Source organism: Triticum aestivum, chromosome 5B, assembly GCF_018294505.1.
Source record: "Triticum aestivum cultivar Chinese Spring chromosome 5B, IWGSC CS RefSeq v2.1, whole genome shotgun sequence".
NCBI classification, from domain to species: Eukaryota; Viridiplantae; Streptophyta; class Magnoliopsida; order Poales; family Poaceae; genus Triticum; species Triticum aestivum.
Genome location: NC_057807.1, coordinates 438033715 through 438049632, shown reverse-complemented (window position 1 = coordinate 438049632; position 15918 = coordinate 438033715).

Genomic DNA, 15918 nt, shown 5'->3' with positions numbered 1-15918 from the left:
GATATACCCATATCTGCTCAAATCATCTGTGAAGGTAAAAAAACAACAATATCCACCATGAGCCCCAACACTTATTGGGCCGCATACATCAGTATGTATTATTTCCAATAAGTCAGTAGCTCGTTCCATTGTTCCGGAGAACGGAGTTTTAGTCATCTTACCCATGAGGCACGGTTTGCAAGCACTAAGTGATTCATAATCAAGTGATTCCAAAAGCCCATCGGCATGGAGTTTCTTCATGCGCTTTACACCGATATGACCTAAACGGAAGTGCCACAAATAAGTTGCATTATCATTATCAACTTTGCATCTTTTGGCTTCAATATTATGAACATGTGTATCACCACAATCGAGATTCGACAAAAATAGACCACTCAGCAAGGGTGCATGACCATAAAATATATTACTCATATAAATAGAACAACCATTATTCTCTGATTTAAATGAATAACCGTCTCGCATCAAACAAGATCCAGATATAATGTTCATGCTCAATGCTGGCACCAAATAACAATTATTCAGGTCTAAAACTAATCCCGAAGGTAGATGTACAGGTAGCGTGCCGACGGCGATCACGTCGACCTTGGAACCATTTCCCACGCGCATCGTCACCTCATCCTTAGCCAATCTTCGTTTAATCGGTAGCCCCTGTTTCGAGTTGCAAATATGAGCAACAGAACCAGTATCAAATACCCAGGCGCTACTACGAGGCAATAATAATGTTATTATTTATTTTCTTATTTCATGATAAATGTTTATTATTCATGCTAGAATTGTATTAACCGGAAACTTAGTACATGTGTGAATACATAGACAAAACATATTGTCCCTATTATGCCTCTACTAGACAAGCTCGTTAATCAAAGATGGTTAAGTTTCCTAACCATAGACATGTGTTGTCAATTGATGAACGGGATCACATCATTAGGAGAATGATGTGATGAACATGACCCATCTGTTAGCTTAGCATTATGATCGTTACAGTTTCATTGCTACTGCTTTCTTCATGACTTATACATGTTCCTCAGACTATGAGATTATGCAACTCCCGAATACCGGAGGAACACCTTGTGTGCTATCAAACATCACAACGTAAATGGGTGATTATAAAGATGCTCTACAGGTGTCTCCGAAGGTGTTTGTTGGGTTGGCATAGATCGAGATTAGGATTTGTCACTCCGTGTTTTGGAGAGGTACCTCTGGGCCTTCTCGGTAATGCTCATCACTATAAGCCTTGCAAGCATTGTGTCTAATGAGTTAGTTGCGGGATGAAGTATTACAGAACGAGTAAAGAGACTTGCCGGTAACAAGATTGAGCTAGGTATGATGATACCGACGATCGAATCTCGGGCAAGTAACATACCGATGACAAAGGGAACAACGTATGTTGTTATGCGGTTTGACAGATAAAGATCTTCATAGAATATGTAGGGGCCAATATGAGCATCTAGGTCTGCTATTGCTTATTGACCGGAGATGTGTGTCAGTCATGTCTACATAGTTCTCGAACCCGTAGGGTCCGCACGCTTAACGTTCGATAACAATTTGTATTATGAGTTATGTGTTTCGATGACCAAAGTTTGTTCAGAGTCCCGGATGATATCGCGAACATGACGAGGAGTCTTTAAATGGTCTAGACATAAAGATTCATATATTGGAAGGCTACATTCGGACAATGGAATGGTTCGGGTCATTTCGGATAAGTTTCGGAGTACCGGGGGTTACAGGAACCTCCTCGGGGAAGTTATTGGGCCTCATGGGCCTTAGTGGAGAAGAGAGAGGGCCGGCCAGGAGGTGGCGCGCCCCCCTTGTTCCAATCCGAATTGGACAAGGGGAGGGGGAGGCGCCCCCCTCCTTCCTTCTCTCATCCTCCTCCTCCCCCCTTCTCCAACTTGGAATAGGAAAAGGGGGGCCGAATCCTACTAGGTTTGGAGTCCTCGTAGGACTCCCCCCGATGGCGTGCCTCCCTTCTTGGCTGGCTTCCTCCCCCCTCCTTTATATAAGTGGCTAAGAGGCACCCCACAGACACACAAGTTGATCTTTTAGCCGTGTGCGGTGCCCCCCCTCCACAGTTATACACCTCGGTCATATCGTCGTAGTGCTTAGGTGAAGCCCTGTGCCGGTAACTTCATCATCACCTCGCCACGCCATCGTGCTGACAAAACTCTCCCTCGGCGTCAACTGGATCAAGAGTATGAGGGACGTCATCGAGCTGAATGTGTGCTGAACGCAGAGGTGCCATACGTTTGGTACTTGGATCGGTTGGATCACGAAGACATTCGACTACATCAACCATGTTAACTAACGCTTCTGCTTACGATCTATGAGGGTATGTGGACACACTCTCCCCTCTCGTTGCTATGCATCACATAGATAGATCTTGCGTGATCGTAGGATTTTTTTTTAAATTACTGCATTCCCCAACAGTGGCATCAGAGCCAGGTCTATGCGTAGATGTTATATGCACGAGTAGAACACAAAGAGTTGTGGGCGATAATAGTCATACTTTGATTTGGCGGTATTGTTGGATGAAGCGGCCCGGACCGTCATTACATGACCGCGTTGATGAGACTGGTTCTACCGATGTGCTTTTGCACAAAGGTGGCTGACGAGTGTCTGTTTCTCCAACTTTAGTTGAATCGAGTTTGACTACGGCCGGTCCTTGTTGAAGGTTAAAACAGGACACTTGACGAAAAATCATTGTGGTTTTGATGCGTAGGTAAGAACGGTTCTTTCTAGAAGCCCGTAGCAACCACGTAAAACTTGCAACAACAAAGTAGAGGACGTCTAACTTGTTTTTGCGGGGCTTGCTGTGATGTGATATGGTCAAGGCATGATGTGATATAAATTGTTGTATGAGATGATCATGTTTTGTAACAAAGTTATCGGCAACTGGCAGGAGCCATATGGTTGTCGCTTTATTATATGCAATGCAATCGCCATATAATTGTTTTACTTTGTCACTAAGTGGTAGCGATAGTCGTAGTAACAATAGTTGGCGAGACAACAACGATGCTACGATGGAGATCAAGGTGTCGCGCCGGTGACGATGGAGATCATAACAATGATTCGGTGATGGAGATCATGAGCACAAGTTGATGATGGCCATAGCATGTCACGTATTTTGATTGCATGTGATGTTCCATGATACCTTTCCTTTGAATTGTAATGCGTTCCTATAGAAAGCTAAGTTGAAATATGATGGCAGCAACTACACGGACTGGGTCCATAACTTGAGGATTATCCTCATTGTTGCATAGAAGAATTACATCCTGGAAGCACCGTTAGGTGTACCACCCACGCCAGCAACTGCAGACATTGTGAATGCCTGGCAGACGCGGATGAATACTCGATAGTTCAGTGTGCCATGCTCTATGGCTTAGAATCGGGACTTCAAAGACGTTTTGAACATCATGGAGCATATGAGATGTTCCAAGAGTTGAAGTTAATATTTCAAGTAAATGCCCAAGTTGAGAGATATGAAGTCTCCAACAAGTTCTACAGCTGCAAAATGGAGGAGAATAGTTCTGTTAGTGAACACATACTTAGAATGTGTGGGTTGTTGGGGAACGTAGTAATTTCAAAAAAAAAATCCTACGCACACGCAAGATCATGGTGATGCATAGCAACAAGAGGGGAGAGTGTTGTCCACATATCCTCGTAGACCGAAAGCGGAAGCGTTATCACAACGCGGTTGATGTAGTCATACGTCTTCACGACCCGACCGATCAAGCACCGAAAGTACGACACCTCCGAGTTCTTGCACACGTTCAGCTCGATGATGTCCCTCGAACTCCGATCTAGCCGAGCTTTGAGGGAGAGTTCCGTCAACACGATGGCGTGGTGACAGCGATGATGTTTTACCGATGCAGGGCTTCGCCTAAGCACTGCTATGATATTATCGAGGTGGATTATGGTGGAGGGGGGCACCGCACACGGCTATGAGATCCAATGGATCAATTGTTGTGTCTCCATGGGGTGCCCCCTCCTTGGGACCCTCGAGCGTCCACCAACGTACTTCTTCCTCCTATATATACCTATGGACCCCGAAAACATCCAGGAGCACCACGAAACACAATTTCCACCGCCGTAACCTTCTGTATCCATAAGATCCCATCTTGGAGCCTTCACCGACACTCTGCCGAAGGGGGAATCGACCACGGAGGGCCTCTACATCAACATCCTTGCCCCTCTGATGAGTTGTGAGTAGTTTACCACAGACCTACAGGTCCATAGTTATTAGCTAGATGGCTTCTTCTCTCTTTTTGGATCTCAATACAATGTTCTCCCCCTCTCTTGTGGAGATCTATTCGATGTAATCTCTTTTTGTGGTGTGTTTGTCGAGATCCGATGAATTGTGGGTTTATGATCAGATTTATCTATGGATAATAATTGAATCTTCTCTGAATTCTTTTATGTATGATTGAGTTATCTTTGCAAGTCTCTTCGAATTATCAGTTTGGTTTGGCCTACTAGATTGGTCTTTCTTGCCATGGGAGAAGTGCTTAGCTTTGGGTTCAATCTTGCGGTGTTCTTACCCAGTGACAGAAAGGGTTGCAAGACACGTATTGCATTGTTGCCATCGAGGATAACAAGATGGGGTTTACATCATATTGCATGAGTTTATCCCTCTACATCATGTCATCTTGCTTAATGTGTTACTCTATTCTTATGAACTTAATACTCTAGATGCAGGCAGGAGTCGGTCGATGTGTGGAGTAATAGTAGTAGATGCAGGCAGGAGTCGGTCTACTTGTTATGGACGTGATGCCTATATACATGGTCATGCCTAGATAATCTCATAACTATGCGCTTTTCTATCAATTGCTCGACAATAATTCGTTCACCCACCATAATACTTATGCTATCTCGAGAGAAGCCTCTAGTGAAACCTATGGCCCCCGGGTCTATCTCTTATCATATTTGCTTTCAATCTACTTTTATTTGCATCTTTACTTTTTGCATCTATATTATAAAATACTTAAAATATATTTATCTTATCATACTATGTCTATCAGATCTCACTTTCGCAAGTGGCCGTGAAGGGATTGACAACCCCTTTATTGCGTTGGTTGCAAGTTCTCAGTTTGTTTGCGTAGGTGCGTGTGACTTTTGAGGAGCCTCCTACTGGATTGATACCTTGGTTCTCAAAACTGAGGGAAATACTTACGCTACACTTGTTGCACCACCCTCTCCTCTTCAGGGAAAACCAACGCTAGCTCAAGACGTAGCAAGAAGGATTTCTGGCGCCGTTGCCGGGGAGGCCTTTGCTCAAGTCAAGACATACCAAGTACCCATCACAAACCCATCTCCCTCGCATTTACATTATTTTCCTCTCGTTTTCCTCTCCCCCACTTCACCCTTGCCATTTTATTCGCCCTCTCTTTCCCAATCTCCTCCTCTCTTTTTGCTTGCCTTTTTTCGTTGCCCGTGTGTTCAGGGGCGGAGCTTTGTTGGGGCAGAACCGGGCCATGGCCCGCCCATGATTTTCATAATTTTCCATATACCCATGCGCTCAGCCAAGGCCACCACATCAAACTACGAATGACTGTCTCAAAAAAAAATCAAACTACGAATGAGACAAATTCCCTAGGTCTCACCCGACCGCACAGAAATAGAGCAGCCGCCGCTAGCCGCCCAGGACTACGCCGCCGCGGTCGGCATCTCAAGCATGCACAGATCTCACCCCAACCCTCGAGCAGATCGCACAGCCTCCTCGCTCTGAAATGCATGCATGGAAGACTGCACGCACGCATCACCTCTTGACCTTGCTGTCCGCCGACATCTTAATGGAAGACTGTATGCCATTGTAGACACCCTTTTTCCTTGCAAATTCGTATCTAATGCTTATTACTTATTGGTAAGTGCGTTTTAGTGGATGAATACCATTGAAACATGGTTGCAGTATAAGGTAGAAGATGTGTATCTTGCCAGTAACTTGTTTGTTAATAAATAGGCTGAAAATTCAATAAGAACAGAAGGTACGGTAACAACAAATGCCTAAGAATTTTGTGCTCTTCTTTAAATTTGCCCGCCCAACTTTTTCTTTGAAGCTCCGCCACTGCGTGTGTTCGCTCATTTGCCTTGTTGTCATGGCTAGTCTCCCTATCCTCTTTATTACTCCCGAACATGAAATCCTCAATTTTAAACAAAGGGAGGGAGAAAATTTAAAAGATGCTTGGCATAGAATTTGCAATGCTCAAAATAGATCTATTAAGAAGCTTTCTACTTTTGTTCTTCTCCGCAATTTTTATGTAGGCATCACTCCTTGGAATAGATGTGTTCTTGATACTGTCGCCGGAGGTGATTTCTTGAGTGCCATACGTTTGATGCTTATAATTTTATGTTAGATTTGTTTGGCCCACCGCCTCTTTTGGTTAATGGAACTATTTTAACCTTAGAACACGTTATGCAATGGCTTGATATTATTGAAAATAAAATTGCCACTATTGAGTTGGTTGAAAATTTGGATAAAAAGATTCATAATCTTATCACTCAATATGAATCTAGGGTTGGAGTCACTTTGAAAAATCTTAAAGAGAAAGAACCTATAGTTAATGAAAAAAATAGATCTTGATTCTGCTAGAATTGGTAAACTTGAGGATATAATTACCAACTTAGGTTCGTCGTTTTCTCCCATGAAAAATACTCCAAAACCCCCCACAAAAAGCACCAAGTTTATTTATGTTCCTAAAAATAAGGGTGAAACTTCTAGTAAGGGAGACGGGCACCTCAAATCCATAAGTGTTCATCCCAATTGTTTTTCTATTGTTAAGGAACCTTTTGCTACAAACAAATTTCTTGAATTTTTGCCCAAAGGTTTAATCATTGCTGAAAAGGGAGAACCTCCTAAAGATTATAAGTGCTCTAATTAGGAATAAAGTGCCAAAGATGGCACTCGTTAGATCTATCTTCGCTTTTATGCCTAGCTAGGGGCGTTAAACGATAGCGCTAGTTGGGAGGCAACCCAATTTTTCTTTATGTTTTTTGTTTTTGCTCCTGTTAGTAATAAATCTTGCATCTACTCTCTGTTTAGATGTGTTTTTATCTTTTAATTAGTGTTTGTGCCAAGTAGAACCTATAGGATAACCTATGATGATAGTTGATTTGATTCTGCTGAAAAACAGCAACTTTGCGCTCACAAGAAAAAATTCAATAAATCACATAAACGTGCTTTTGCATTTATTATTTTTCCTGCTGATCAATAAACAAATTTTCCAGTACGTCCTATTTTCGTAGGATTTTTAGAGTTCCATAAGTTTGCGTTAGTTACAGATTACTACAGACTGTTCTGTTTTTGACAGATTCTGTTTTTCGTGTGTTGTTTGCTTATTTCAATGCATCTATGGCTGGTAAATTAGTTTATAAACCATAAGGAAGTTGGAATACAGTAGGTTAAACACCAAAATAAATAAAGAATGAGTTCATGTCAGTACCTTTTGTGGTGGTTTTGTTTTCTTTCACTAACGGAGCTTATAAGATTTCCTGTTGATTTTTGTGTTGTGAAGTTTTCAAGTTTTGGGTAAAGCTTTTATGGACTATGGAATAAGGAGTGGCAAGAGCCTAAGCTTGGGGATGCCCAAGGCACCCCAAGATATTCAAGAATAGCCAAAAGCCTAAGCTTGGGGATGCCCCGGGAAGGCATCCCCTCTTTCGTCTTCGTTCATTGGTAACTTTACTTGGAGCTAATTTTTATTCGCCACATGATATGTGTTTTGCTTAGAGCGTCGTGTATTATATTAGTCTTTGCTTTTTAGTTTACCACAACCATCCTTGCTGTACACACATTTTGGGAGAAGCCTATTTGATTAGAATTTGCTAGGATACTCTATGTGCTTCACTTATATCTTTTGAGCTTGATAGTTTATGCTCTAGTGCTTCACTTATATCTTTTAGAGCAAGGCGGTGGAATAATTTTGAAGAAATTGCTAGTCTCTCATGCTTCACTTATATTATTTTGAGAGTCTTTTAGAACAGCATGGTATTTGCTATGGTTACAAAGTTGGTCTTAGAATGATGAGCATCCAAGTTGGGTATAATAAAAACTACCATAGAAAAAGAATTGGATGCTATGATCAACTTGATGCTTGATAATTGTTTTGAGATATAAAGGTAGTAATGTTAGGGTCATGCTAGTGGATAATTATGAAATTGAGAAATACGTTTGTTGAAGTTGGCAAGTCCCGTAGCATGCACGTATGGTAAAAGTTGTGTGACAAATTTGTTGCATGGGGTGCTCTTTTGAGTGTCTTCCTTATGAGTGGAAGTCAGGGACGAGCGATGGGATTTTTTCCTACCAATCTATCCCTCTTGGGGCATGCGTAGTAGTACTTTTCTTCGAGGGCGAAGTAGACTTTTGCAATAAGTATATGAGTTCTTTTTTGACTAATGCGAGTCCATGGACATATGCACACTTATCCTTTTACTTTGCTAGCCTTTATTATTACCGTGCAACTCTCGCCGGTATTGAACCCTTTATTTACCTTCCTCAAAACAGCCACCATACCTACCTATTGTGGCATTTCCATAGCCATTTCGAGATATATTGCCATGCAGCTTTCCACCGTTCCGTTTATTATGACACATTCCATCATTGTCATATTGCTCTTTGCATGATCATGTAGTTGACATCGTATTTGTGGCAAAGCCACCTTCATAATCTTCATACATGTCGCTCTTGATTCATTGCATATCCCGGTACACCGCCGGAGGCATTCACATAGAGTCATATCTTGTTCTAGCTTTGAGTTGTAATTTTTGAGTTGTAAATCCTTAAAAGTGTGATGATCTTCATTATTAGAGCATTGTCCTAGTGAGGAAAGGATGATGAAGGCTATGATTCCCCCGCAAATCGGGATGAGACTTCGGACTTTACAAAAATAAAAAAAATGAGAAAAGAAGAAAAAAATTGATTGAGAAAGGCCAAAAAGAAAGAAAAAAAGGCCAAAGAAAAAAAAAGAAAAAGAAATAAAAAAAGAAGAGAAAAATAAAATGAGAGAAAAAAGAGAGAAGGGACAATGCTACTATCTCATTTTCCACACTTGTGCTTCAAATAGCACCATGATCTTCATGATAGAGAGTCTCATATATTGTCACTTTCATATACTAGTGGGAATTTTTCATTATAGAACTTCGCTTGTATATTCCAATGATGGGCTTCCTCAAAATACCCTAGGTCTTCGTGAGCAAGCAAGTTGGATGCACACCCACTTAGTTTCTTTCTTTGAGCTTTCATATATTTATAGCTCTAAGTGCATCCGTTGCATGGCAATCCCTACTCACTCACATTGATATCTATTGATGGGCATCTCCTTATAGCCCGTTAATACGCCTAGTTGATGTGAGACTATCTTCTCCCTTTTTGTCCCCTCAACCACCATACACCACCATAGTGTTATGTCCATGGCTTGCGGTCATGTATTGCGTAAGAGTTGAAAAAGCTGAAGCGCATTAAAAAGTATGAACCAATTGTTCGGCTCGTCATCGGGGTTGTACATGATGGGAGTATTTTGTGTAATGAAAATGAAGCATGGCCTAACTATATGATTTTGTAGGGATAAGCTTTCTTTGGCTATGCTATTTTGATAGGACATGATTATTTGTTAGTATGCTTTGAAGCATTATTACTTTTATGTTTTATAAGCTTTTATCTTGAATCATTTGGATCTGAACATTCATGCCACATGAAAGAAAATTACATTATGAATTATGCTAGGTAGCATTCCACATCAAAAATTTCTTTTTATCATTTACCTACTCGAGGACGAGCAGGAATTAAGCTTGGGGATGCTTGATATGTCTCCAACGTATCTATAATTTTTGATTGTTCCATGCTATTATATTACCCCTTTTGGATGTGTATGGGCTTTATTCTACACATTTATATCAATTTTGGGACTAACCTACTAACCGGAGGCCCAACCCGTATTGCTGTTTTTTTTTGCCTATTTCTGTATTTCGAAGAAATGGAATATCAAACAGAGTCCAAACGGAATGAAACCTTCGGGAGCGTGATTTTTGGAACGAACAAGATCCGGAGAGCTTGAAGTGCAAGTCAAGAAGCTCCCGAGGACCCCACGAGATAGGGGGCCACCCCCCTTGTAGGGCGCGCCCCCTGTCTCGTGGGACCCTCGGGCGTCCACCGACGTACTTCTTCCTCCTATATATACCTATGGACCCCGAAAACATCCAGGAGCACCACGAAACACAATTTCCACCGCCGTAACCTTCTGTATCCGTGAGATCCCATCTTGGAGCCTTCGTCGGCACTCTACCGGAGGGGGAATCGACCATGGAGGGCCTCTACATCAACATCCTTGCCCCTCCGATGAGTTGTGAGTAGTTTACCACAGACCTATGGGTCCATAGTTATTAGCTAGATGGCTTCTTCTCTCTTTTTGGATCTCAATACAATGTTCTCCCCCTCTCTTGTGGAGATCTATTCGATGTAATCTCCTTTTGCGGTGTGTTTGTCGAGATCCGATGAATTGTGGGTTTATGATCAGATTTGTCTATGGATAATAATTGAATCTTCTCTGAATTCTTTTATGTATGATTGAGTTATCTTTGCAAGTCTCTTCGAATTATCAGTTTGGTTTGGCCTACTAGATTGGTCTTTCTTGCCATGGGAGAAGTGCTTAGCTTTGGGTTCAATCTTGTGGTGTTCTTACCCAGTGACAGAAAGGGTTGCAAGACACGTATTGTATTGTTGCCATCGAGGATAACAAGATGGGGTTTACATCATATTGCATGAGTTTATCCCTCTACATCATGTCATCTTGCTTAATGCATTACTTTGTTCTTATGAACTTAATACTCTAGATGCAGGCAGGAGTCGGTCGATGTGTGGAGTAATAGTAGTACATGCAGGCAGGAGTCGGTCTACTTGTTATGGACGTGATGCCTATATACATGATCATGCCTAGATAATCTCATAACTATGCGCTTTTCTATCAATTGCTCGACAGTAATTTGCTCACCCACTGTAATACTTATGCTATCTTGAGAGAAGCCTCTAGTGAAACCTATGGCCCCCGGGTCTATCTCTTATCATATTTGCTTTCAATCTACTTTTATTTGCATCTTTACTTTTTGCATCTATATTATAAAATACTAAAAATATATTTATCTTATCATACTATCTCTATCAGATCTCACTTTCGCAAGTGGCCGTGAAGGGATTGACAACCCCTTTATCGCGTTGGTTGCGAGTTCTCAGTTTGTTTGTGTAGGTGTGTGGGACTTTTGAGGAGCCTCCTACTAGATTGATACCTTGGTTCTCAAAACTGAGGGAAATACTTACGCTACACTTGCTGCATCACCCTCTCCTCTTCGGGGAAAACCAACGCTAGCTCAAGACGTAGCAGCCGGGTCCGATCTCGAGGTGTCCTCTTCGGAGGAGCCTCTGAATGAGTCGAAGATGAATTCACTCCCGACGGCCACCTCCCCACGACCTGTGGATGACACCGAGGTGTTGTCCTGGAGGATGCCAGAGCAGGAGGCGATGGTTCCGGAGATGCCCCAAGGCAATATCCCAGGCGCCAGACACATGGGGGGTGAGACCCCTATGGTTATGCTGACGGGAGCCACAGCAAGTCTGGCTCCCAGCCGGTTACTTCGCCGGAGTCTACAAAGGTTCCGGATTCCAGTAAGCAGTCCCTTGCAAAGGAGGGAGAGCCGGCCGTGCCGATCACCTCCGCCCAGCCGGAGGCATCGGATAATTTGTTGGAAGTGCTTCGAGGTGCTTCCATCGACGATGAACACCGTACGCTTATGGGTACGGTGATTGAGAAGGTTCGGTTCGCCAAGAGTGGATTGACCGAAGCCTGCACCAGCCCGCTAACAGGCTTTGAGGTAAAAAAGTGTGAGGAAATATCACCCGATAGACAGTAGCCCCTGATACTCTGGTTGGTGTTCGGAAAGAAAAGCCAAACGGAGGGTCAACTAAAAAACCACAGGAAGCTAATAATACTTGTCTGTATGAACAAACAGGCACTGCTGCTGACCGCCGCTGCACGCATGGCTGAGGTTGCCGGACTCAAGCGCGAACTAGGGAAGACTGAAGAAGAGCTCGACCTCACGAAGAAGCAGCTCGAGGAGAACAAAGGTAAGTGAAACCCCGTCCATATGTCGTATAGAGGATAAAAAGTTGGTGATGCTAATAAAAAACATCATGGCTTTTGATAGGGACCGCGACCGAAGTGGCGGCCCTAAAGGAAGCGCTGTCCGCGGCCGAAGCCAAGGTGGATACGGAGTGCACCGAGCACGAGGCGCAAGATGCTCGGGTGGGAGAGGTACAGCAAGAGCTCCAGGAGCTCGGCAAGAAGTTCAACTCCTTGGAGCATGACTTCAAGACGTAGCATCTGAGCTTGAGAAGGCCCTCCAGAGTGCGGCCGACGCCAAGGACAAAGCCCAAAAGGCCCTCCAGGAAATCCAGGCAGCCAAGAAGATAGCAGAGGGTAAGGCATTCTTTATGCAAAGCAAGCATGTGGAGGAGTCATTTCTTTTACTTACACGAATCCGGAGCTTTCCAGGGGCATTCACAGATCTGCCATGCAGCATTTCGGATGCCGCGGAGTTCTGTCGCGCTGAAGAGGGGAGCTCCACGGAGAAGCTGTTCTGGTCCCAATATACTGGGGCCGAACACCCGATGCCTCTGAGTGACCAACTGAAGCAGCTGGTCGAACTCCACAATGCGGACGAACAGGCCATGAAGGACGTCATAGTCCGGATGTGGCCTGGCGAGCCCCCGCCCGGCAGCTACTTTGGCCTGGTGAAGCGGATGGTGCATGCTTGTCCACGGCTAGAAGTTATCAAGCAGTCTGTATGTATTGAGGGTGCCCGACGGGCCTCTGCCTGCGCGAAGATGCATTGTGGCAAACTAGATGCTGAGAAGCTAGTGAAGGATGGACCCCCGAAGGGCAAGGAGCATCGCTACCCCGAAAAATATTATAATGGCGTTATGAAAGGCGCTCGACTTGTGGCGAATGAATGTCCTAAGAACATTATTTTCGAGTAAATGTACTCATGTCGTCTGTGTAATATGAGGACGAGTTTGATTGCGTTATATAACACTTTATTTGATTTAAAATATTACCTTCTCTGCGGCCGTTTATCAAAATCTGAAAGTAGGCCAGTCGTCGGCTTCCGCCCCCTTGTAACAAGTAATGGGGTGTTCGTGGAAAACCCAAACACTCTTTTTCCATATTCTTGGTACTTTAAGGAGGTGTTTAGCGCAGCGAACAAGGCAATCAGACTATTCGGCTTTATAACTCTCACTTGGCCATAGAATTCTATAATTTTAAATTTCGGCGAAGCCCCTAGTATTCGGAAGGCCGAACTGGGGCGTTATACACGTCTAAATCGGGCATGGCCGATTCCTCGCCTTAAGCGAAAAAAACTTTAGGGATTTAGTACCTCGCGAACAGCGACCAGCTCTCGCCGCATCATGATGGTCAATTTTCGGCTTTCTCTACTTAGGTGCTCGTCCGGAAGAACCGGGACACAATCGCAGTAGTTCTCCCTGCGCTACCTTAGCCGATATAACGGAACGTAAGGTACCAAAACAAGGGAGCCAGGCTAACCCAACTATTGACCCAAGACATGATTCAGAGCAAATGCATATAATGCTATAAGTTCGTGGTGCCGCTCTGTCGAAAGTGTTCGGACTTTTCTTGCCATATTATGGGGCTCGATAAGAAGCCCCTGGCAAACTGAGCGTACCAAAATGTACGGATGCAATATTGAATAAATATTCAACGGATAATATGAATATAGTAATAAGAAGCTGACGCTGTGTACTAGTTTCAATTTATTTGGACAATACGGCAAGGCGTAGGTGTACAATTAATGCATTAAGCAGAAAGAAATATGACTATTTGACATGTCCTATCCAAGGGCAGGCTACATGCGGGTATGTAAGGACAGGTATAACGATCATTGAAGAAGGCCACCTGAGTATTTCCTTGTGTGCAAAGCTTCTTGCCGCCTTGGTGTTCCCTCTATAATGAGTCCAGTTATTCGATCTCTCTGAAGGGGCTGCCCGAAAGTGGGGTCCTAAAAAAAGAAAAAATTGTATGCAGGCCTCATGGAGGCTGAACCGCACTCTGGTCGCATTGTCGTCTCGCCTCCACCTATGCCCATGGTATTTTGAGCATGTAGTTGTGTACGCATGGCACGAACGCCGCCTGAATGGGGCTGGGGAGGAGGCCAGATTGCTAATCGAGCTCCTGGCGTGCCTGACGGTCCTGTTGCGGGGTACTCAGGACTCGCTTGACGGTGTTCGGGGATGTCGTTGCCGAATTGGCTGTTTGTCGAAGGATGCTGCTTTGTACTTCTGTCGCAAGGGCCGCGGTGTGCTCTTCCGTACGGAGGGAGCGGTCTATATTTCCATTGGCTGTTATGACCCCGCGAGGTCCTGGCATCTTGAGCTTGAGGTATGCATAGTGTGGTACCGCATTGAATCGAGCGAACGCGGTTCGTCCAAGTAGTGCATGGTAGCCACTATGGAAAGGAATGATATCGAAGATTAATTCCTCACTTCGGAAGTTATCTGGAGATCTGAAGACCCACTTCCAGTGTTATTGAGCCCGTGCAGCGGGCCTCTACCCCTGGAATTACACCTTTGAAGGTGGTTTTGGTGGGTTTGATCCGTGACAGATCGATGCCCATTTTGCGCACTGTGTCCTAATAAAGCAGGTTCAGGTTGCTGCCACCATCCATGAGGACTCGCGTGAGGTGGAATCCATCGATGATTGGATCAAGGACCAATGCGGCTGAGCCGCCATGACGGATGCTGGTGGGATGGTCCCTACGATCAAAGGTTATTGGGCAGGATGACCATGGGTTGAATTTTGGGGCGACAGGCTCCATCGCATAGACGTCCCTAAGTGCACACTTTCGCTCCTGTTTGGGGATGTGAGTGGCATAGATCATGTTCACCGTTTTTACCTGGGGAGGAAATTTCTTCTGTCCTCTAGTGTTCGGACGCCGGGGCTCCTCGTCATCATCGCTATACAGCCCCTTGTCCTTGTTCTCGGCATTTATCTTTCCGGCCTGCTTGAACACCCTGCAATCTCTGTTAGTGTGATTGGCTGGTTTATCGGGGGTGCCGTGAATCTGGCACGAGCGGTCGAGTATGCGGTCCAGACTGGATGATCCCGGATTGTTTCTTTTGAACGGCTTCTTCCGCTGACCGGATTTGGAGTTGCTGAATCCGGCATTGACTGCCGTATCTTCCGCATTGTCGCCATTGTTTTGATGCTTGTGTCTGTTGCACCGTGGCTTTCCGTTACTGTCACGGATATCTGAAGTGTCAGGGTTTCCTGGCGCGGTGTTACTGCGAGCCAGCTAGCTGTCCTCACCCGCGCAAAAGTGGGTCATTAGTGTCGTGAGGGCCGCCATGGTCTTCGGTTTTTCTTGGCCGAGGTGTCGGGCGAGCCACTCGTCACGGATATTATGCTTAAAGGCCGCCAGGGCCTCGGCATCTGGACAGTCGACAATTTGGTTCTTTTTAGTTAGGAACCGAGTCCATAATTTCCTGGCTGACTCTCCGGGCTGTTGGGTAATGTGACTTAAGTCATCAGCATCCGGTGGTCGCACATAGGTGCCCTGGAAGTTATCGAGGAATGCGTCCTTAAGATTTTCTCAACTGCCAATGGAGTTTGCTGGCAGGCTATTCAACCAGTGTCTAGCTGGCCCTTTAAGCTTGAGTGGGAGATACTTGATGGCATGTAGGTCATCACCGCGGGCCATGTGAATGTGGAGAAGAAAATCTTCGATCCACACGCGGGGTCTGTTGTGCCATCGTATGACTCGATGTTGACGGGTTTAAACCCTTCTGGGAATTCATGTTCCATTACTTCATCAGTGAAGCAGAGGGGGTGTGTGGTGCCTCTGTGCCGGGCTATGTCACGGGAT